We start from the raw sequence: 22,658 nt of genomic DNA on the forward strand, positions 1-22,658 counted from the left end.
AGACGATTGGTGCCCTCAAAACTTTTCCATTTCTCACACTTGGCATTGGTGTAAAGAGACGGTTCTGTCGAGCACTGTTGGAGGAGGAGGAGGAGGAGGAGAGAGTGTCACGCTGTCACGTCCCCCACATGTCCATCCACCCTTTGTCACATTAATCATTTCTTTCCCGTGAAGTGTGGAAGATGGATGGTGGGCTGCAGTCTTTATTCTTTTTTCTTTTCTTTCGCGGTGAAAGTGACACATCATGCCGAGTGACTCCTGTTGCCTGTGTCATCACCATGAAGCCCTTCTCCCCTCCTGCTCCTCTTCTTCCTATTCCTCCTCCTCCTCCTCCTCCTCCTCCTCCTCCTCCTCCTCCTCCTCTCCCATCGTTCCTTATGCTACACTATCCTATCTTTAACCTCTTCAGCATCAAGACGCGTTTTCATATTCATTCCGCTTACTATTTGGTGATTTTATACAGCTTCAAGAACTTATGTTGGGATTAGAATAGTGAAGACTCAGGCCATTAATCTTTTGACCTCCATAGATTATTCCTAATCTAAATAAAATCGACCAATCATACCCAAACTCGGTGGAAAATGTGTTCGAGTACTGAAGGGCTTAAACGAAATAGAGTCATAATAATGATCTAAAGTTCTGCAGATATCGGTATCAACCATAAACTCGGATATTTTCTTCCTTATTCCCCTTGTCAGGATTTCTTACTTTCTCTACATGTATCCTACAGTGCCGCCACACCTCACCTCACCCAGCGACCTTGCTTTCATATTATCCTGGTCGCCACTTCACCTCACCCACCTCACGGTCCTCGCCTCCTCCATATCACCCAGCAGGCCTAACACTACCACGCCCATCCTCACCCACCGTGCTCACCACACCGCCCACTACACGAACCTCCCCTTCTCTTCCGCTTGTCTCGTTCGCTCCCCTGCCAACGCCCTCTCCTCCTCCTACTCCTCCTCCTCTGGCTATACATGTCCACTGCAGTGTTGGGTTGCAAACAGTACTAAGCGGAGTGACATGTCGTGTAGTGCATGTCACGTGTAGGTGTGTGTGTGTGTGTGTGTGTGTGTTTCAAGCTCTTGTATGTGTGTATCGCATGGCAGCACTGCAAGGGGGGCGTATAGTGTGTGTGTGTGTGTGTGTGTGTGTGTGTGTGTGTGTGTGTGTGTGTGTGTGTGTGTGTGTGCGCAGTAGGGAGGAGCCGTAAGATGAACTCAGGGTAAACAGTTTTTCCCTCCTTACCTGCTCAGGGGCCGGGTAGGCATATACATAATCTTTTTAAAAACTTAATGCTTCGTAATGATTATCCGGGGTCTGTGTCGCGTGTCGAGGGGAGGAGAGAGAGAGAGAGAGAGAGAGAGAGAGAGAGAGAGAGACTGCATAAAGGAAAACATATTATTCTAAAAGGAGAGGAAGAACATGAAAGGATAAGAAGGAGTAGAAGAGGGAAAAGGTATAGGATATTGGAAGGAATGAAAGGGAGGATAGACAAAGTGAGAGGTGGCGGTGTTCCAGCCACTACAGGGAGGAAGAAAAGGAAGAGGAGGAGGAGGAGGAGGAGGAGGAGGAGGAGGAGGAGGAGGAGGAGGAGGAGGAGGAGGAGGAGGAGGAGGCAAGGTATAAATATGATAAAAAAAAAAACAGGGGTAGATCAATCAAGCTAATGTGATAAGCAAGATAAAAGACGAAGAAAAGTTTACGAGACACAAACTTTATTTACTGCCTTCCTTCCTTCCTTCAATGGAGAGAGAGAGAGAGAGAGAGAGAGAGAGAGAGAGAGAGAGAGAGAGAGAGAGAGAGAGAGAGAGAGAGAGAGAGAGATCGGTAAGCAGATACACGGAAATTCATTAAAGTCGCCAAGTGTTTTGTGAATCACGTAATAAAGGAACCAAAGTGTCTTTTGGAGCGTCGAAAACACAACATTAATTCTCATCTTGACGCGCTCTCTCTCTCTCTCTCTCTCTCTCTCTCTCCCTCTCAGGATTCAGGCGACAACGGTTAATAAAAGTGGAGATCTGAAGTTTTTTTAAGTAATCGTGCAATGCCAAGCGAGAGAGAGAGAGAGAGAGAGAGAGATGGATGGGGGTGATTTTAATTTGCATGTACCAGTTTTATAGCCACCGATACTACTACTACTGCATATCTACAAACTATACTACTGATGAAATTAATTAGATCTTGTAAATACATAAAGCAACCAAAATATTCTATTAATAATAATGTAATGTTCTGCTGTTCATTCCTTAGTGTTGTAATTTATTCCGTCGCATGTAATAGTAATAATAACATGAATGATACTTAACGTTGGAGAAGACACGTGTGATATAGCGTGGGTGCGTAGTGTGTGTGTGTGGGGTGTGTGGGTGTGGGTGTGGGTGTGGGTGTGTATTTTTTTCACTTTTTTATCCTTCAGCATTATCAGAGTAAAAATTTGGGAGGCGGAGGTTGCAAATTCCAAACAAAATAGTGGGTTTTATAGAGTAAATTTTACCTTAAAGATGACCTGCTGGGAAACTTAGCCCGCCCCCCTCTTAAAGTCTCTCTCTCTCTCTCTCTCTCTCTCTCTCTCTCTCTCTCTCTCTCTCTCTCTCTCGCTCTCGCTCTTGCTCTTGCTCTCTTGCTCTCTCGCTCTCTCGCTCTTACACAACACCCTTTTTTAATTCCCGTACGTGACTATTAACGTTTATTTTTTTTTCTTTCTCAGGTGAGTGTGACCACGTGGACAGGCAGGTGATGACTCGCGACCAGGTAGGGATACGTAAGAGGGGACTTAGAGGGGCGCTACGACCCCCCTGCTATACAATGAACCCAAATACCTCTCCTTTTTAGTCTCTTCTCAGCTCTATTTTACTTTTCTACTACCTTCTTGATCCTCTCTCACTATCATAGAGAAAAAAGTCGGAATACGTATAAGGTTGGGTTGCGTTGGGTTGGGTTAGGTTTGATTTGGTTGGGCTGAGTTAGGTTTAGTTTTGGGTTGAGATGGGTTAGGTTAGGTTAGACTGTTTAGTTTGTGTAGGTAGTACAGAGTTTTTGCATTCTCCGCTAGGAAACAAAAATAGTTTGAAAATATAAAAGTGAAATATATTTAAGTATTTATTTTTTCTCCCGCCTGTGCACATTTATTTAAGAAAGATTATATTGCTCGCTTGTATTGAAATTAGTTGCGTGCGGAGCGAACGTTCTGTAATATAATTTCGTTTTCCTAAAGAGAATGCACGCTACAATTTATTTCTCCATATGAAGAGGCGAGGGAGGCTACACCTGAAGATTGTGATGACTTCTCTCGCTCTCCTTCCTTTTTCCTCCAAATTAATTATCTTCCCCATTCATCGGTTTTCCTCACTTTTTTTCCCCCCTCCTCCTTCATCTTGTCCGGAAAACTCGCTTCTCATTCACTCTTGTTCCTCTTCTTCCCCATTCCAAAAGTCTTCGTTTCTCTTCCCCACTCCTTCCTTTTCCTCTCATTCTTTCCTTCTTCCCCATTCATTCCATCCTCAAGCTCTTTGCCTCCTTCATTTAGTCTCTCCCCTCCTCTCATGTCCTTCCCTCCTGCCTTACTTCCTCGTGGTGTGTTTTGTGGCAAGAGGAGCTCCTTCTTCAAGTGTCTCGCTTCACACAATTGGCTTGAAAATAAAATGGTTAGAGAATATAGGACAGATGAATGGTAGGATTATGACCTTGTGGACGCGTGTTGTCCGATTTATTTATTTCTATCTTTATTACTGGACGATTAATATTTTTAATGGTGTGATTACAGAGTATGTGCTTTTAATTTTATTTGTTTATTTATTTATTTGTTCCGTTTACTACGCATTAACCCCTTCAATACTGGAACACATCATTACCTTGATATCTTTGTACAAGTAGACCATTTTTATTGACATTAGAAAGGGTTTATGGAGGTCGAAAGATTAATTAATTACCAGTCTTCACTATTTTAGTCCCATATATGAGTTTCTGAAGCTTTATCAAATCACCATATAGTAAGGAGAGTGAATATGGAAACGCGTCGTGGTACTGAAGGGGTTAAGTTGATACAAACGTGACTTCAACTTGGCTTTTCAAAGAATTTCCAAGAATGTGGCAAAATTAGGTCACCGAGATGAATTAATAACCATAAGTAACTACAATGGCAGGCGCCCCCTTTCCCGCCCCCGCCCCACCAGTCTGTGTTGAGGTAGTGCCCGGGGCGAGGCGTTGCGTAAGCCGGCAGGGAGGGAGAATAAACCCAGCATCTAAATACATAACGGATAAAAATTCCTGAGAAATACGATTATAAAAGGGAAGAATCTTAAAGAGCCTCTCTATTTGTTTTCTTCGTGGGGGCCGAGACTTGAGACGAAAGCTTCTCCTTGTTACGGGAAAAAGGAGGAAGGAGCAGAGAGAAAAGGAGGAGTAGGAGCATGGCCGAGGGGTGCTCCTGCCTCCTAGCTAGCGGCAGTAGCGGAGTCCAAAGGGCCTCATTTATCACACGCCCCTGGCACCTCCCTGGCCCTGAGCCACCCCCACAGCGATAATGCTTTATTTATTATCTATCAGTTCCCCAATTGTACTGAGCAGCGGCAGAGGAGGCGAGGGGAAGGCGAGGCGGCTGTTGTTCTTGCCCAGTGGCGAGGGAAGGTCTGCTGGGGTGCGCTACTGAGTTACTGATGCCACTAGAGCAGAGAGAGGAGTGAGAGTGATAGAAACCCGTAACATAAAAACGTAATGAAATGTTAGAAGCTGCAGGAAAGTCGCCAGGCCTATACACGTGGCAGTCCCTGTAACTTAAATATTTTTCTTCCGAGTGTGTTTGTTCTTGGGATAAAGACGAATAGATGGTGCAACTTTATTCCCCCTTTGGCTTCACTTTCCTGGTTATGAACTCAATTTTCCCTCTCCATCTTGCAAAAAAAAGTTACAGAAAGTGGAAAGAATGAGAGAAGAAAAATAGTAGTTGAATGAATGGACAGTTTTAAAGCTCTCTCTCTCTCTCTGTATATATTTTACTGTGTCACTTCCTGCATCATATCCGTCCGTAAGTTTAAAGTGTGTGTGTGTGTGTGTGTGTGTGTGTGTGTGTGTGTGTGTGTGTGTGTGTGTGTGTGTGTTTACATCATCCTTTCACTCTCCGACCCTCTCTTGTCCTTCAGTCCTTCCCCTCGCTTCTGTTTCTCTTCGGCCAAGCGTTGTGGGTCCGTCAGGTAGCCTCCCTTGTTGGTCGCACCTGTGTTCCAGCGCTGCCCCGCCGCTGCACCCGAGGAGACTGAAAAAAATAATCACAACCTAGATATCTAACCAAAAAGGAGAGCAACACGAGAGGAAGAGTAATTGCACAAAACTTCCCTATACGGAGATACTACCTGTGACTCTTGACTCTACTATCACTACATACCCATCCACTGCCCACTACTGCTTCTCCCTACATTCTTTCTTATCTGACACTTCACACTGCTAATGGAACAGAATGAAGAACTGAGGAGTCTTACACTAAAGGAAGAAAGGAGGAACAGGAATAGAAGGCAGAATAAAGGCCAGAATTAAAAGTTAGGTAGCTGTCAAAGGAGGAAAGGAGAGAGTGAAGGAAGGGAGAAGGAAAAACAATGAAGGAAGGGAGAAGGAAAACAGTAAGAAAGTTATAAAAGGTGAAAATTCAGTCCTGCTCCACAATGAAAGAAAGAAAGGAGGAAAACAAAGAGGAAGGCAAAGTTATACAAAGGTGAAAACTCAGTCTTACGGCACAAGGAAAAGGAAAAGATAGTGAAGGAAGGGAGGAGGAAAAACAGTGAAGGAAAGTTATAGAAAGGTGAAAATTCAGTCCTAGGCCACAATGAAAGAAGGAAAGATGGTGAAGGAAGGGAAAGTCAGAGAGGCAGGGGAAGGCAGGTAGAATTGGGGAAGGAGAGACTCGTAAAACCTTGTAAATTATTAAGACGTCCAGCCTCGGTCAGGACTTCACTCACCTTCACCTTCTCCTCTTCCCTCCTCCTCCTCCTCCCTCCTCTCGTCGTCGTTTAAGCCACCTGTCCCCAGCTCCTTGTGGATCGCTGGTGCGTTTACGACCGACTGAGGAACACAAACCCGAGAGAGACATTGAGAACATCGAAGTAGACAGACAAAGAGAGAGAGAGAGAGAGAGAGAGAGAGAGAGAGAGAGAGAGAGAGAGAGAGAGAGGGTAAGAAAAGTATCTGAACATCGAAGTAGACAGACAGAGATAGACAGACAGACAGACAGAGAGAGAGAGAGATATCTGAACATCTGAACAGACAGAGATAGACAGAGAGAGAGAGAGAGAGAGAGAGAGAGAGAGAGAGAGAGAGAGAGAGAGAGAGAGAGAGGGTAAGAAAAGTATCTGAACATCGAAGTAGACAGACAGAGATAGAGAGAGAGAGAGAGAGAGAGAGAGAGAGAGAGAGAGAGAGAGAGGGTAAGAAAAGTATCTGAACATCGAAGTAGACAGACAGACAGACAGACAGACAGACAGACAGAGAGAGAGAGAGAGAGAGAGTAAGAAAAGTATCTGAACATCGAAGTAGACAGACAGACAGACAGACAGACAGACAGAGAGAGAGAGAGAGAGAGAGAGTAAGAAAAGTATCTGAACAAGTAGGGAAGCAGACAAGAAAAGCAAGCAAACAGTTTTTCTTTTTTAATAGATGAAGCTGGCTAAGGGCAAAAAAAAAAAAAAAAAAAAGAAAAGGCCCACTTGATTGCCACTTGATTGCCAGTTCCCTAAAAGATTAAGAGAATTAGTAAAAAAAACTAGGACAAATGTCTTGAAACAGCCAGCATCAATAAAATACAAGAATGAGACCTCAAAAAAAAAAAAAAAGCAATGAGTGAACACCAGGCAAACAGGAAGCTTTTAATTAGACAAGCAGGGAAGCAAGCAGGCAAAAAGGTAGGCAAGGAATCATGGAGTGGCGGTAGGAACTAATTTGTACCCGCCTCATAAGGACATACCAAAGGACAAGAGGGGCCAGGTTAGGTGTGCCCTGCGGTGTGTTAGATCCAGAGATACCATTATCTATTTATCCTCATACATCTCCAACACCTCAGTTCTTCGTGGAATTCCCTTAAGGGTGAGGAGGGAGACAGAGAGAGAGAGAGGGGCAGAGAAGCAGCAGGATAGCGAGACAAAACAAGAGTCACAAGACCACAAACCACTCCCCATCGCTCTCGTTCTAAGCTTCCTCCTTCACTCTCCTATACTTTGCCACTTGTATATATGCCACGTTGTCTCCCAGAGTAATATGTGTGGGCTGTTCATTCCCCAGGCTGACTGTTATAGGGTTTTAACTAACTGGTCCCTGCTACACGATCTCCGCCAAGACAAAAGCTTTGGAATTAACAGCACTTGAACACGCACAAATGATTTAAATAACAGTGGAGTTACAGCTTCCTACTACTGGCTGAGAGAGAGAAAAGAAAGAAAGAGAGAGAGAGAGAGAGAGAGAGAGAGAGAGAGAGAGAGAGAGAGAGAGAGAGAGAGAGAGAGAGAGAGAGAGAGAGTTAAGTAAGGTAAGAGGTAGCGAGAATTTAGTTAGGAGGAAGAAAAGAAGGTAGGGAAAGGGAGTAGCAGGCTGTTGTTGGCTTATAACCACGTTACTTGCTGCAGTATTGTATTCTCAGAAAGGACAGGAGAGAGAGAGAGAGAGAGAGGTAGAAAAGAGTAGAGGCTGTTGTTGGCTTATAACCACGTTACTTGCTGCAGTATAGTATTCTCAGAAAGGACAGGAGAGAGAGAGAGAGAGAGAGAGAGAAATATAAAAACCCCTGGGGCCTTCTGCCATCATCCCTTCCCACCCTCATTCTCCTCCCTCCACACACCTGCCCTTATCCTCTCCGCACCCCAGTACTCCCTCGACCTCCACCAGACGATAGGCCCTACCTGAACCTGAGTCTTGAGTTGCCGGCGCCTCATTTATCATTCCAATCATCACGTGTCCTTCTCTGCCCTTCCCTGGCCATCCCATACACTCCCACCACCGCCCTCCGCACTTCCGCCCGTCCGCCTTGCAGTCACTCGAAGGGGAACTGAAACACTGGTCTTGGGAATCAACGCGAAAATAACGTAGCGTGAAGTTTGCTCCCCTGCTGCGCCAGTACCCCCTTGGGAGAGTGAGTGAGGGCTGAGCTCCTCGCTTGACCCATGTCCTCTCCCTCCCCTGCCTCATACCATACCTCGCATCCCCCTGTTTTATGACCCTGCACGCTTCTCTGCCTTCACGTCCTCTAAGCAGGGAGTTCCGCGTGTCTTCTTTGCTTCATACAGTCCACGTGATTGTGAGATGGATTTCCAAGCTGTGGGTCGTAGTATCGAAGTGTGAGGGGGCCGAATGAATGTCTTTATCTGTGGTGGCGTGTGGCAGACCCGGCGAGGAGGCTGGAGTGGGCCGCCTGCATGAGAGAGACAGGGAGACTGGATGAGAGGAAGTATTGCGTAGTGGAGTGGCGGAGGGAGGAAACTCAGGGAAGAGGGAATGCAGTGACAGATGCGGATGGGAGTGTTGGGTAAGGGTTGTGTTGAATGCAAGGATGAGGTGAGGGTGTTGTAATGGCGTGTGCTTGTGTGTGTATGCATGTATTCTGTAGCACAAACATCTCACCATTCACTCATTCTCACTCGCTTTCCACCTTTTCCTTCTGCACCAGACCACCAAAACTTCTGTCTCCTGTACGTACATTTACCGCTTAATATACTTACATAAGCCATCATATGCTTATCATCGTCATCATTGCCAGTCATTACCAGCCTTTGTTCTATAGCTGGCCTGCGGTGATGAAGATGGCGATGACTATGTGATTTAATTGTTCCAGAGAGAGAGAGAGGAGAGAGAGAGAGAGAGAGAGAGAGAGAGAGAGAGAGAGAGAGAGAGAGAGAAGATTCATACATAGTTAATTCCCCATTGCATATGTATAGGCACATCACTTCTCTGTATACACATCACGTACACTTTCCATCCCAAGCACTTAACATTGTGTAAGGTGAATTCTATGAGGTATGAAAAATAACCCGATTATACGCTTTTCTGCAATAAGGATGATCTAGAGAGGAGAGAAGCAAAGAAGCACAAAGGTGGTGTAGTACAGAGAATAAGGGTGTGGAAAATATGTAAGGCGTGACTGCCCTAATCACTTGTATTTACATACCTTACATGTTCCCAGACCTGGTTGTCAGTGGGCCATCGATATTGGTGAGGATTATCCAACAACCCTGGAAATAGAAGTCACCGATTTTGTATTTAATGATGAATTAGTCAGTAAATTTGATGTACATGTATCTATAAATGATAGTTATTCAACTCACTTGTTATTGCATGTTCTGCCTCGTAACGCAAACCCTTAAGCCCCCCAATCTTACCTACTGGCCAGTGGTTTCATTAGGATACTTATCATGGTCAGCGGACGTAGTTTACTCCGTGGACTGGATCGTCGTATTATCTGCTCTCTGTCTGCACACTGCAACTGAAGTATTATCCACTGCAGTACATCCACGTGTACGTCCTCGTATGTCCAGATATTTGCACACCACTTTCTTCTCTTCTTGTTAATGTAGTGTCCTTGGCGGTTGGAGTGTAACTAACTCCCCACGAGCACCTCACCTTCCTCGTAGCCTCCACCCGCAGTTGATCGAACTACCCGAGTCAAACACGTTTCGTTTCACTCGTATCTCTATTTCTTTTTATTGCTTATTTATTGTTTACTAATTAGTTTATGATAGTACTGTGGGATATTTCCCACATCCTGGGGGAGGGCCAAGAAAATCTATAATATGGAGAGCCAAGAGTGGTTGCATTTTTTTTTCTATTTAGGATCCTCCACTCTTCATTCTAAATCTAGTTGTTTAATCACGATCTTTTATTTGTTCTGTGTTAATAACTAGGGGTATGGACTCAATTGTAGTTCCATGGAGCAAATGATTTGGTGTTAGTGGTTCTGGTTCATTTACAGTGTCATATATATATGTAAGAGGGCGATTATTTACTCTTGCTTCTATTTTCACTAATAGTGTGCGTAATTCGTCATCAAGCAATCATTTAAAGACGGTGCCCCTTTGTTTGCTTTAGATCTGCAATTAAACACTATAATAAGTGGTGTAGTTGCAGAATCCCTTGCTACTCCACGATGTGGTAGATAATGTGAAACTTTACCGGGACGAGCATCAAGTACTTCTATGAAGCCAGACTAATTGTTCCTTCAAAATTCTATCATATGTTTCTACCAACCCCTTTTTGTTCAGTTCCTTCACCAAAGAATACATCTGTCCCAGAGCTTTGTGGTAGTTATCTGGTAGATCAGGTTTATTAACCTTCCAGGATAACTTCACCAAATATTGTCCTGCCTCATATGTCACCGAATCTAAGTAGTCTATATATGAAGTTCGGTCTTCCGTAGGAAGCTGTGTTGGGTCGATACCAATAACATCTAGATCCCATAGTTTATGCATGGGGAGATGCTCAAATTTGATCTCAGTATCCTCCAAGGGATCAGGATGCTGTGTGATTTTCATTACAATTATCGACTCTGGTACAGTAGGTGAAGCGACCTTTGTTGGTGCAGCTTTATATTTCTCGGGAATTTTCCCTGTTATAAGATAGCCAAAAGGATAGCTTAAGTGTATTCCACCTCTCTTCATCCCATGGAGTGAGATGAAATCATAATAATGATCTGCTCCTATAAGTATATCTACAGGTCCTACAGTGTCTTCAGCCACCATTGGATCCGCTAACTTCACTCCTCTTCTGGTTAATTGTTAAATGGCCTGTGATAATCCTGCTGTCACTATAACTTGTGGCAGGTCATCAACTACTACTGCTGTGATCTGTAGTAGATTTCCCATTTTAATTGTTGGTTTAACTATTTGATAGACGTAATTGTTGGGTCTACTCATAAATCCCCTCCGTAACGTCAGTCGCTCGGTTGACTTTATTTATAGTCATACCTGCTTTCTTTACTAATTTCTTTGTTATGAAAGTTTTTTGGGGAACCTTGATCAAAGAAGAGTTTAATATCCTCCTCATATCCTTCCAACGTTGCTCTGGCCGTAGCTAGGGCACTACCTGGTTGCTGGTTCATAACAGCATTTGATAAGGCATTTATGAGACCTACATTATTTACTGAAGAACTTTCAGTTGTTTCATCGACATAGGACAGAAGAGTTATTTGTCCTGGAAGGTTGCTTGGCGTATGTTTTGCACAGTAAAGTGTGATGTTTTCCCCTCACACTTCCTGCAGGTTTGTAGTGATACTTGACAAAATTTTGTTTGATGTGTTCCCATGCACCGGAGATAATTTTTAACTCCTTCAGTCAGAGAATTATATCTGCACCACTAGAATATCGGGTACATTGTGACCACCACAAAATCTTTGTTTGATTTTGTTTGGGCAGACTTAAGAGTGTTCAAGTGCCGACATGTTTGTCAATCTTGAATTCTGAAACATTCAAGTGTTTCATTCTTGAATGTTCTTACTGGTTTGTGTTACCATATGCGAGATTAAATCTCGCAATTCCTCTTTAACTGATCAAGGGTGAAGAAATTACTTTTATATTTTAGATATAATTGTCTAATTGTTACATTAGCTAATTTATGTTGAAATAATGAAGCTATTATCCATTCACAACATGTGAAATTGTGCTTGTTACTTAAACTCCTTGTTAAGTTGAGCATATTCACTCTGAAACTTTCCAAGTCTCCTTCGTTGTGCTTCAGAGTTCCTAAATTTACTATCTCCTGCAACAAGCAATGTTTAATTTTGTCTTCATCTCCGTAAGATTCCTTAAGAATATCTAGTGCACTGATAATTAGGTGATGTCGAGCTAATCCCTTGATGAGATCCAAAGTTTGGCCTTTCAGCGGACTCTTAAGGTATTGTAACTTAGTTACTGGTTGCAGGTCTGTTCGACTCCCAATCTGAGCTTCAAATTGGTCAGTGAAGGATTCATATTCACCTGAACCACCTGAAAATGTTGGCAATTGAATACTTGGTCATTTTGGCAGTGTGGAGGTTGTAGGGCTAGGTATAACATTTCCTGTATTACCTTGCGTAGGAGTTGTTAGAGCAGTATCTGTTGATCTCATGGTTTCGAGATATTATCTCTGATAATTATAATTATAGAATTCATTCTGAAGTTCTTCTACTTCTTTATCGGTGTCATCCGACTCAAGCAGTTGAACCTCTGATACACTGAATGATTCTTCATATTTGTTCCATTTAGATTATAAAGATTTGAAAGTCGCTTGGACTTTTATCGGACCCACATTTGGTTGCTTAATCAGAGTCTCAGCATTGTTAATGGTTCTTGTTAAGTGTCCTTTATAGGCACTTAACGATCGTTTGTAACCTGTGGTTACTGTGTAACTAGTTACTTGTCATGAAACGATAAATAGTGTTCCTGAGTTTGTTTAAGATGAAAATTTGCTTCGGCATTAAAGTGAACACCATCAATCACACCATTTCGGAATGACTTGGCACTCACACTGAGGAAGCGAACATAGGACAATCTTAAACTTCCTTTTCAACCTATTAATATTGTTCGCCACTGTTATATTGTTCACCAGAGACGTGAAACCTGTTTCCTGGGGGAGGCTTTCTATGTTCTATCAATACAAAAGCAATTTCTGAGTTACAGTAATCATGAAGCTGTTCTATAAGTGCCAGTATATTACTGGCAATGTAAGATGGTACACAACCATCAAATATGTCATTACCGCCAAGGAAGAGTATGGTCAAATCGTGTGGCCACTCAAGTACACGTGCAAGGGTGTTATCAGACTCAAAATTAGAGACTTTAGCACCTGGAGATCTAGATATCCGTATTTCTGTCCCTTCTATATTACCTAAACTTCGTGGAACTAAGCTATGTCCCACCACAGCCACTTGTTTAATGGTACTCATTAGTAACAAGGTTGTTACTCTGTTGCGCAAAGATCCGGTTCGAAGAACCAACTGTGGAAAATATGTAAGGCGTGACTGCCCTAATCACTCATATTTACATACCTTACATGTTCCCAGACCTGGTTGTCAGTGGGCCATCGATAGTGGTGAGGATTATCCAACAACCCTGAAAATAGATGTTAACTACCGTCACCGATTTTATATTTAATAATGAATTAGTCAGTAAATTTGATGTACATGTATCTATAATTGATAATGTTATTCAACTCACTTGTTGTTGAGTGTATGTTCTGCCTCGTAACGCAAACCCTTAAGTCCCCCAATCCAACCCACTGGCCAGTGGTTTCATTAGGGCAGCGGACGTAGTTTACTCCGTGGACTGGATCGTCGTATTATCAGCTCTCTGTCTGCACACTGCAACTGAAGTATATCCACTGCAGTACATCCACGTGTACGTACTCGTAATGTCCAGATATTTGCACACCACTTTCTTCTTGTTAATGTAAAGTCCTTGGCGGTTGGAGTGTAACTAACTCCCCACGAGCACCTCACCTTCCTCGTAGCCTCCACCCGCGGTTGATCGAACCACCCGAGTCAAACACGTTTCGCTTCACTCGTATCTCTTCTATTTCTTCTTTTATTACTTATTTATTGTTAATAAGTAGTTTATGATACTGAACTTGTTACTCCCAACTATTTACATATATGTACAAATAATGCTGTGGGATATTTCCCACAAAGGGAGAGAAAAAAGAGAGACGTGAGAGAGAAAAAAAAATGGAGAGAATCAAGAAAGGAAAAAAATAAACAGATTAGAAAACGTGACATTCATTCTGGCAAAAAGAAAACGATGAAAAAGAAGACAAATTAAAGAAATACTATAAGGGAATACTGAAAATAATAATCTCCCATATAGATACCAAAATTCTGACATAAAGAGTAACAAAAAAAAAAAAAAAGGAAAAAGTAACAGATAGGAAACAAAATTAACCTACCACTTACCAAATTTTACCATCAAGAACGTGGTATATGAACAGAATAAATAAAAAAAAAAAGAGACGAAAACAAAAACACTGCTGGTAGAGATCAGGGTAAATTTTTCGAGGACAAGACGAGATAAGCGGTGAGGAGAAGGCCGCGTCCTGAGTCTTATATGTTGCTCGTGGGGCGCTTTCTCTCACCTGCCAAGTAAGTCGGTGCTAAGCGCAGGCTGGCGTGATCCGCTACGCCTTCAGATAGACAGGGGTGAGGGAAGTGGGCCGTGAGGTGACGCACGAGGATTAGGAGAAAGATGGCGTGGAAGGAAAAGAGAAGACAAGGAGGATGAGGATAAGAATTAGGAGGAAAGGGAGAATGACAAGAAGAGGAGAGGTAAAAGAGGGGATGTGTGAGGTGAGAAGGAAAGTGTAGCAAGGAAGATTAGAGGTAAAAGATGAAGAGGATGAAGAGAAAAGGAGGAAACATGAAGGAGTGAGAGGATGAAGTGCGGAGCGATAAGAAAGTCAGAAATAAGGAGAGATGGAGGAAGAAGAGGGAATATAAGCGCAGAAAAGAATAAAGAAATAGAAAGAGAAGCAGGAGGAGAAGCAGAAGGGGAAAAGAACAAGACTTACAACAGACGAGGAGGCATAAAAATTAGAAAAAAAGGAAATATAGAGAAAAGTTGAAATATAGAAAAAGAAGAAAAATAAAGAAAACGAGGAAGAGAGGAGGGAAAAGAGGAAAGGGGAGATAAGACATAGTAGTAGCAGAGGCAGTGATGATAGTTGTGAGTGCTGGCGCGATGAACAGAGTCTCCTACGCATACACCTGGCAACCTACAATCTCCAGTACACCACCACCACCACCACCACCACCACCACCATGCAACCTTCACCACTCCACCAAATCAGACAGAATCTCCTTCAGCACAGCCAAGAGTGGGGGCGGAGAAGCAGGAACGTCCTATACCTGACTGTGAACCAAGGGAACTAGACTCGAGGAACCTTAACTGGGTGTTTTTTCCTCTCTCTCACCTGCGTGCTCTGGGAGGCGACGGAGCGGAGCAGGCGTGGTGAGATGAGCAAGGGGAGTTGGTGGGACCCTTACCAAATTCTGAAACGCTTTGCTCTCTTGCCGTCACTGCTTTTCAAAGGCTCCAGTTGAAGATACTCGTATTTTCAGAGTATTATTATGGTTGTGGTGATAGACTGGCAAAATTTCTAGCTTATTATTAGGAGAATCTGTCTTGATAACCTGGCTAGTTGTCTCTGTGGCCTTGCAAATTTGTCGTAGCAAAAGGAGAAGGCGTTTTTTAATAAGGACCTTGTAAGTTGAGACGAAGCAGGGAGTGTAATATCGCTCAGTGCTCAGCCTTCCCTACCGACACGGCTTAATGGAGCTCTCTTGTATGGTTTTCCTGTTTGACGGCGACCGGAGAGAAAAAGAAAAGGAAGTAGAGCAGAGAAGGAAGAAATTAAAGGAAAGGAGAAATAAATGAACTCTCTCTCTCTCTCTCTCTCTCTCTCTCTCTCTCTCTCTTTTTTTTTTTTTTTATTTAAACAAAACTTAATACAAAGGAACATGTACCCAAAGGCGCACTGTCGTGTGCTACCTATTCTAAGGGTACTACAATCTATTTCTCTACAATATTTACAAGACTTAAAAATAGATAATATACAAGATGGTCAGCATGTAAATGGAGCACTATTCGTTTCACTTCACTAGCACTATTCACGCACTGCACTACACTGAGTGTCACGTCACAAAGAGTGTCAGAGGAGTTGGCAGTGTCTGTCTCCACTTATGTGCCATCAGTTTGACACTGTGTGTGTTCATCTCCTGGACGTGAGGCACCGCGGCCGTGAACAAGTTCCACATCCTGGAGACGCGTCCTGCGAAGGTGCGTTGATGCTGACACCCGTGGGATCGCGGCACCTCTACGGCGTCACCACCATTGAGCACCGTTCTCGTGCTCCGTGCGGTGACTCTTAGAGGATGACGCAGCCCTGCCAGATGTGGCACTCTTTGCACCTGTGCCTTATGGAACACTACGATCGCCGCCACGTCTCTGCGGTGTTCCAGTGAATCAAGGGGACGCTCAGGCTCTGGGTGAGGTGGTAGTGCAGCATCTACTAGCCGTATGGCGCGGCGTTGGATGCTGTCCAGTCTCCTTCTGTGTGTGGCGGCACAGGACATCCAGGAGAGAGCTGCGTATTCAAGGTGGGGCCGCACCTGTGCCTTGTACAGCAGCAGTCTCCCTTCCTGTCGAGGAAACTGGCGATCCTTCTGAGAGCGGAGATCCTGTGAGAGGCTTTCTTGGCAATGGTTTTGACATGCCTGTCAAACCTCAGCCCTCGATCCACCTCCACTCCAAGTATCTTGACGTCATCTTGGAGTGGGAGAGCAGCAGCGCCAAAAGACAACTTTCCTGCCATTGCTGCCATGGCGGCTGGGGACCGAGAGACAACCATTGCTTGTGTCTTCTCCGGCGCGAATGTCACTTGCCAGCGAGCACCCCACTCCTTTATCACTCGTAGCTGCTGATTGATGGCCTCAGCAGCCCGCCCACTGTCCTGGCGTGGATAGGTATAGGAGAGGGTGCAGTCATCAGCATAGGCCATGACTCCTGGCAGTAGCTGGAGAAGATCATCCACGTAGATATTCCACAGGAGTGGGCCAAGAATTGAACCCTGTGGCACTGATGCCTCCACAGGCAGGGACTCAGATGTTTGCCCGTTGACAACCACCTTGAGGCTTCTGTCCTGCAGGTAATTTCCCAAGAGTCGTAGCAAGCCACCCTGGATGCCTTTAGCACGAAGCTTTTCTAGTAATCCGTTGTGCCATACTTTATCAAAAGCTCCTGCTATGTCCAAAGCAACCACTATAGTGTCCTTGCCGTCGTCGAGGGCGTCCTGCCAATGCCTGGTGAGAAGCATCATTAGGTCGGAGGTTGACCTTCCAGGTCTGAACCCAAACTGTTGGTCTGAGAGGAGGGCATTGTCCTTGAGATGGCTACACACCACCTCTGCCACGACCCTCTCAAACACTTTACCCACCACTGACAACAGGGATATGGGTCTGTAGTTTTTTGGGTCCGTCCTGGAGCTTTTTGTGTACGGAACTACTCGAGCCTCCTTCCACACTGAAGGCCAGACGTTTTCCCGTACACAAGTTGTGAAGACTTGGGTGAGAGGGGCAGCCAGTTCCTGGGAGCATCGCTTCAGCAGGTGCGGGCTGATGTCATCAGGGCCGGTGGCTTTCTGTGTGTCCAGCCCCGCAATAATCGCTTCACCTGCTGATGCGTCACCTCCACCATGGTGACAGTCTTCTCACATTGCTGGACCAGCTGAGGCGGTGGCTGCTGTGGATTCCCGACCTTCATTTTTCCAGCAAACAAGGAAGCCAGCAACTGTGCCCTCTCCTTACTGCTGGTGGCGACAGTACCGTCCTGCTTGCTGAGGGGAGGGATGGATTCTTGGTGGCCAGTTCCTTGTTTGTCCTTAACAAGAGACCACCAAGTTTTGTTTCCTACGCCAGTGCCACACAGTTTCCGGCGCAGGCTTTCCTCCCACTTTTTTAAGGCCCACTTGCTGGTTACCACCATCCTCCTGCATGCAGCCCTGTGCAGGTCCTTGTTGCGCCGAGTCGGGTTCCTCTTGTAGCGGAGCCAGGCAGCATACTTTGCCTCGGCAGCAACACGGCAACGGTAGCCAAACCATGGCTGATCCGTCGATCTGGTGGTGTATTCCCTGTGTGGGACGTGGCGTCTCTGGAGGGCGAGAAGGTGAGAGGTGAGTGCAAGTGCTTCACTCTCTGCTCCTCCCTGTAGCAGAGTGGCCCATGGGGTGTGGGTCAGGTCGCGGCGCAGGGAAGCCCAGTCTGCTTTGTTCCACAGCCAGATGGTGCGGGTGGTGGCCTCGTCCTGAGCCACGCCCACTTCCAGCTGTGTCAGTACAGCGTGATGGTCAGAGCTGCCCACGAGCCCCAGCTGATGACACTGAAGCTTGTCTTCCTGGTAGTCTGAGATGACAGGGTCTAATGTCCCTCCTCGTTCATGTGTGGGGAAGGTGACATGATCTGTCAGACCCTGCACCTCCAGGAGATTCTCGTAGGCGTCTCTTTCCAGGTGGTGATTGAGATCCCCCACAATCAGCACGTGGCTGCAGCTGTGTGCCATCATCAGGTTGTCTAAGGTCTCAGTCAGGTACAAGAGTGAGTCAGGCCCTTGTCGCGGGGGGCGATACAGGGCACACAGCAGGAGGGCTGAGCGGTCTGCCAGCATTACTCGGAAGTACATCATCTCCATCATTGGAGGCGTGTCTATGTCGAGTAGCTGGGCCTGCATTCCTTCCTTGAAGCAGACAGCCACTCCACCTCCTGTTCGCTCCTGTCGGTCCCTCCTCACCCAGTGGGTGAAGCCCTGCATCCTGCCATACGTGGGCTCCACCTCACTGTTCAGCCATGTCTCGGTCACCACAACAACGTCTGCATTGTGTCGTTGCACACAGTTGTGGTATAAGTCTGCAAGGTTAGTCCGGAGACCACGGACGTTGCTAGAGACGACCTTTAGTTGGCGGCGGGGCAAGCTGGCTGTACCATGGTGAGGGATGGTAGTGAGCGAGGCCTGCTAGTCCGAGGTGGTGGTTAGGGTCCGCGGCCGACTGCTGGTACTGGTGAAGAGGAGTGGTCCACTGCCGCCCCTGGTTCTGATTCCAGATACCAGGCTGAGGAAGGAGTGGGCGAGGTTGTGGCAAGGACTGAAATGAAGTGAGGGGGTGGGCGGGCTGAGGCGCTGCAGGTGGGAAGGGTGTGGCTGTGTATCTTTCCACCGTAAGAAGCCGCTGTAGGAGACGCTCCTGACGTAAATCGTCAGTTCTGGCGTGGCAAGTAGCAGAAGTGTGTCCTTTCCGTGAGCAGTACTCACACACTTTTGCCTTGGCTCGCTTTTGTGTCTGCTTGGTGGCCTGGTGAGTCCTCAGTCCTTCGCTGGACACCCTCCTCGCGTCCTGCTGCACTTCCTCTTAGATTTCTTTTTCTCCAATCTCCTGAAGTGGTCTGAGGAGAGGTTCGTGGGCGAACAGAGGCACCGCGATCTACTCCGTTCGCTGTGTTTATGGAGGAAGAGTCCCTGCTGCTCTGTGTGGCGGTAGACGTGGTAGTGAGTACCGAGCAGTCACTCTGTGTGGCAGAAGGAGTGACAGTGGACGCTGGGGAGGTGTCACAGTCGCTCTGTGTGGCGGTGGAAGCAGTGGAGGTAGGCGGAGCGGTCGTTGTTTCCCGGGCAGGCGAAGGGAAGGTGGAAGTGGAGAAAACAGCTGCGTACCGGATCTGTTGCGGTTTATCCGAGCTCCACCACGTCCTCCACCTCTCAGAGTCCTGACAAACCACCTCCCAGTGTTCGTCAATTGACTCTGCGTGGGCGCTGACTGCCTGAGAGCGTGTGGCTACTTGCGTCTGGCGCTGTTTTGACGCTATCAGCCTGTCTGCTACTCTGAGAGCCGCAGCAAACACGTCTCTGTGCTGTATGATCAAGTCTCGGTCGTCCTGGAGGGACTTAATCACACAGTTTTGTTGAGAGGCTTCCTCAGTGAGCTTCTCAACTAGTGAAACTAGCTCTCTCTCTCCAAGCCCTCCCACTGACTCTCCCCACTATCGTCCGGTAGTGGCGTGGGGTGTCAGTCTCCTCGCTGATGTAGATGACGGGGTCCGGGATGTTTGCTTGGAGTCGTAGCTGTTCCGTGTAGCTACACTTGAAGACTGGCGTATCCCCAAGGCAGCTGTTGTGACAAAGGTTACGGCAGGTTTCCTCGTCACAGCTCACGTGTTGAGTCTTAAGTGTTGCTTTGCCACAAACGCAACACCAATTCTGTGGCTGGTAGCCAGGCAAGTCTCGCCTGGCTATGGGGCGATGGGCGGGGCTAGACATTGAGGGAGAGGATAAGTGATTCCTGGGGAATTGTGGAGCCAGGTGTGGAGCGACAACGAGTGTTGGCTCTAAACGACACGTACGACACTAACACACTCGTGAACACAGACACTAAACACTGGCACAGAACACAAAGCACTTCCCCACAGGCGCACAAAAAACACACGACACTAACTACCTCTCCCACAAGTCAAGCCAAACCAGCCACGGAGAGAGAGATACAGGTTGTTTAAAAACTACCTTGGAGAGATTTGGCAACTGTGTGCTGCCTTAGGCCTCGCGTCAGGTCAGGCCCGGGTCTCGGTCACTGCACGGGTACAAACACTCTTTTCAAGTGATTTTTAACACTATTGCAAGGCTTAGCACACCTTACACTTTTACATGGACACCAGGACACTTAGCACTTCAAGCACTGAAATTTTCACAACACTGCACTTTGTTAAACCACTGTAACACCACGAAAACACGGAGCTACCACGTGCGTGACTCTCTCTCTCTCTCTCTCTCTCTCTCTCTCTCTCTCTCTCTCTCTCTCTCTCTCTCTCTCTCATTTGTTTACAGTTTTACACCTACAGTTACATTTTAGACTCATATTCGTGTATTGCAGTGTTTTGGATAGTTTTGTACTCTTAGATTAAGAAAAAAAGACATTGGTATCTCTGTAATCTTAAAAAATGGGTAAAATGTTCTATATACATTTAAACAGTTTTTCTGCACTGCTGTGAATGTTAACAAATGACTAGCACTGAACAGATTAATAATCAGCAATGCAAGACTGGATATTGTTGTTGTTGTAACTGATTCGTTTCCTTGCCAAGGGTGCATTGCATTATGAGCATAGAAACCTGATGTGACGGACAGAGTATCTTGTGGCATATTTATCCAGCCACGCAGCAGATGACCTTATTATGAAACACTTCCGCGCCATACCTCCTCTACATTGAAATGACTCTATATCGTTGAAGTTACACGGGTTTATAAGGGTGTCTTTAAGATTCTAGCTATAGATTGACAAGATTTCTATATTAATAACAGGAGAAGCCTTTGATAACAAGACTAATCATATATGTGGCCTTTGAAACTAGTCGTGGCGAGAGAGCAAAGCGCTTCTGCATACGGACAAGAGACGCGCCAGGTGGATTGGCGTCACACCTGCATGTAATAAGCTCTGATTCCCAAGCAAGCAACACTTTGGTCACAGGTTTTGGTGTTTACATATTCCCACTACGCTGCGGGATGCTTGAGTGAGTAGCGTGGAAGTCTCTCCTGTAGTAAGAACGGGGCGTGATAGAGATGTTCAATGCACCAACTCCTTTTTCTCTCAGGACGTGGCTAGTGTTTGAATGAGTTTCTTATTTTGGTGACTAGGAACAACTTTTCATGAACGACAAACTGTGTAGATTTCTTTCCTCTTCCCTTCACCACACACACACACACACACACACACACACACACACACACACACACACACACACACACACACACTATTTACGAGGTTTTAGGGGTCTGAGAGGCTTGACGTTGTGTAAAACTGATTGACTGCCCGTTTGTCTCACTAACATGACTAGCTGAATAAGTAACTGACTGCTCATACAACGCTCTAACACAGTAACATGACGAAACACACACATAAACACACTTAAGACTCCACAGAGCGAAGAGCTGACCATCACAAGATACACACATAAGACCCCTTTGGAAACACAGACTAGTGGCTTTACAGAGAGAACCGGGAGAGAACTCTACCTTATAACACATTAATAAGCAGGAAAGTGAAGGTCGAGTTCGTGGATGCAGGTCATGACGAGGCGGTTTGTGGGGTATGAATATTGCAGCAGGCGACACTCGATCACAGGACCAGTGGGGGTAACCATTGCTGGCTGGGAGGGCGAGGCGGTGTTACATATACAGGCACTGCAACGCCGAACATGTGCCGGTAAGTTCGGGTTTCAAGGGAGGGGGATCATAGCCCGTATTCAGAAACGCATTGCTCTCTCTCTCTCTCTCTCTCTCTCTCTCTCTCTCTCTCTCTCTCTCTCTCTCTCTCTCTCTCTCTCTCTCTCTCTCTCTCTCTCTCTCTCATGCACTACGACTGTTTTCAAAGGCCACAGAGGTGATAAGCTAAGATTCCAATAGTGTTTCTCCTGTTGGTGATATAGAAGTCTTGTCAATCTGTCACTACAATCGCAAAAACATCCTTAAAATGTACACCAAAAAATATTGTGAAGTAATATTACCCTGTTTAGAGATGATTAACTAGCCTCCCAGTAGTGGTTTTCTTGTTGATATAGAAATCTTGTCAATCTGTCACTACAATCGTAAAAACACCCTTAAGATATACACCAAAAATATTGTGAAGTAATATTACCCTCTATAGAGATGATTAACCAGCCTCCCAGTAGTGTTTTTCTTGTTGATAATATTGAAATCTTGTTAATCTGCCACTACAACCCTCAAAACACCCTTGAAAAGTATCGTCAAGTAATATTACCCCTCCAGAGATGATTAACCAGCCACCCGGTAATGCTTCTCTTGTCGATAACATTAAAATCTTGTTAATCTGTCGCTACAACCGTCAAAACACCCTTAGGAAATATTCCCTTTAGGTATCCATATGTTATGCTACCCCTTACACCGTACTCCTATTCCTACTTCTACTCTGGCAATTCCTACTAACGGATTAACTCCTCCCTGTAGTTTCACCCGGTCCACCATCCCCTGCTAGCTAAAATTTTGACTCTACCATACTCTAGTAGCACAAAGGCAACGGAAGCAGTGTTTGCCCTAAGCTTACCAAGACCCAAGTGGCGGACAGGAGGAGTTTCCGACGAGGAGTATTTTCTTTTTCCCCCCTTGCGGAGT

The 22,658-nt window shown here is 45.6% G+C and overlaps 1 protein-coding gene and 1 long non-coding RNA gene across 3 annotated transcripts in view; one reads left to right on the top strand and one right to left on the bottom strand.

Moving 5' to 3' along the window:
* LOC123504312 (semaphorin-2A-like) overlaps positions 1-22,658 on the top strand; it is a 558,274-nt gene that overhangs the window by 326,732 nt on the left and 208,884 nt on the right. The gene's annotated exons all lie outside the window — the stretch shown is intronic.
* LOC123504315 lies at positions 4,826-13,640 on the bottom strand. Its single transcript, XR_006674802.1, has 6 exons — positions 13,161-13,640; positions 12,992-13,055; positions 9,143-9,206; positions 7,881-8,389; positions 5,952-6,054; positions 4,826-5,254 (listed from the first exon to the last, which is right to left on the bottom strand). It is a non-coding gene; the product is annotated as an uncharacterized LOC123504315 (long non-coding RNA).

Source organism: Portunus trituberculatus, chromosome 15 (genome assembly GCF_017591435.1).
Source record: "Portunus trituberculatus isolate SZX2019 chromosome 15, ASM1759143v1, whole genome shotgun sequence".
NCBI classification, from domain to species: domain Eukaryota; kingdom Metazoa; phylum Arthropoda; class Malacostraca; order Decapoda; family Portunidae; genus Portunus; species Portunus trituberculatus.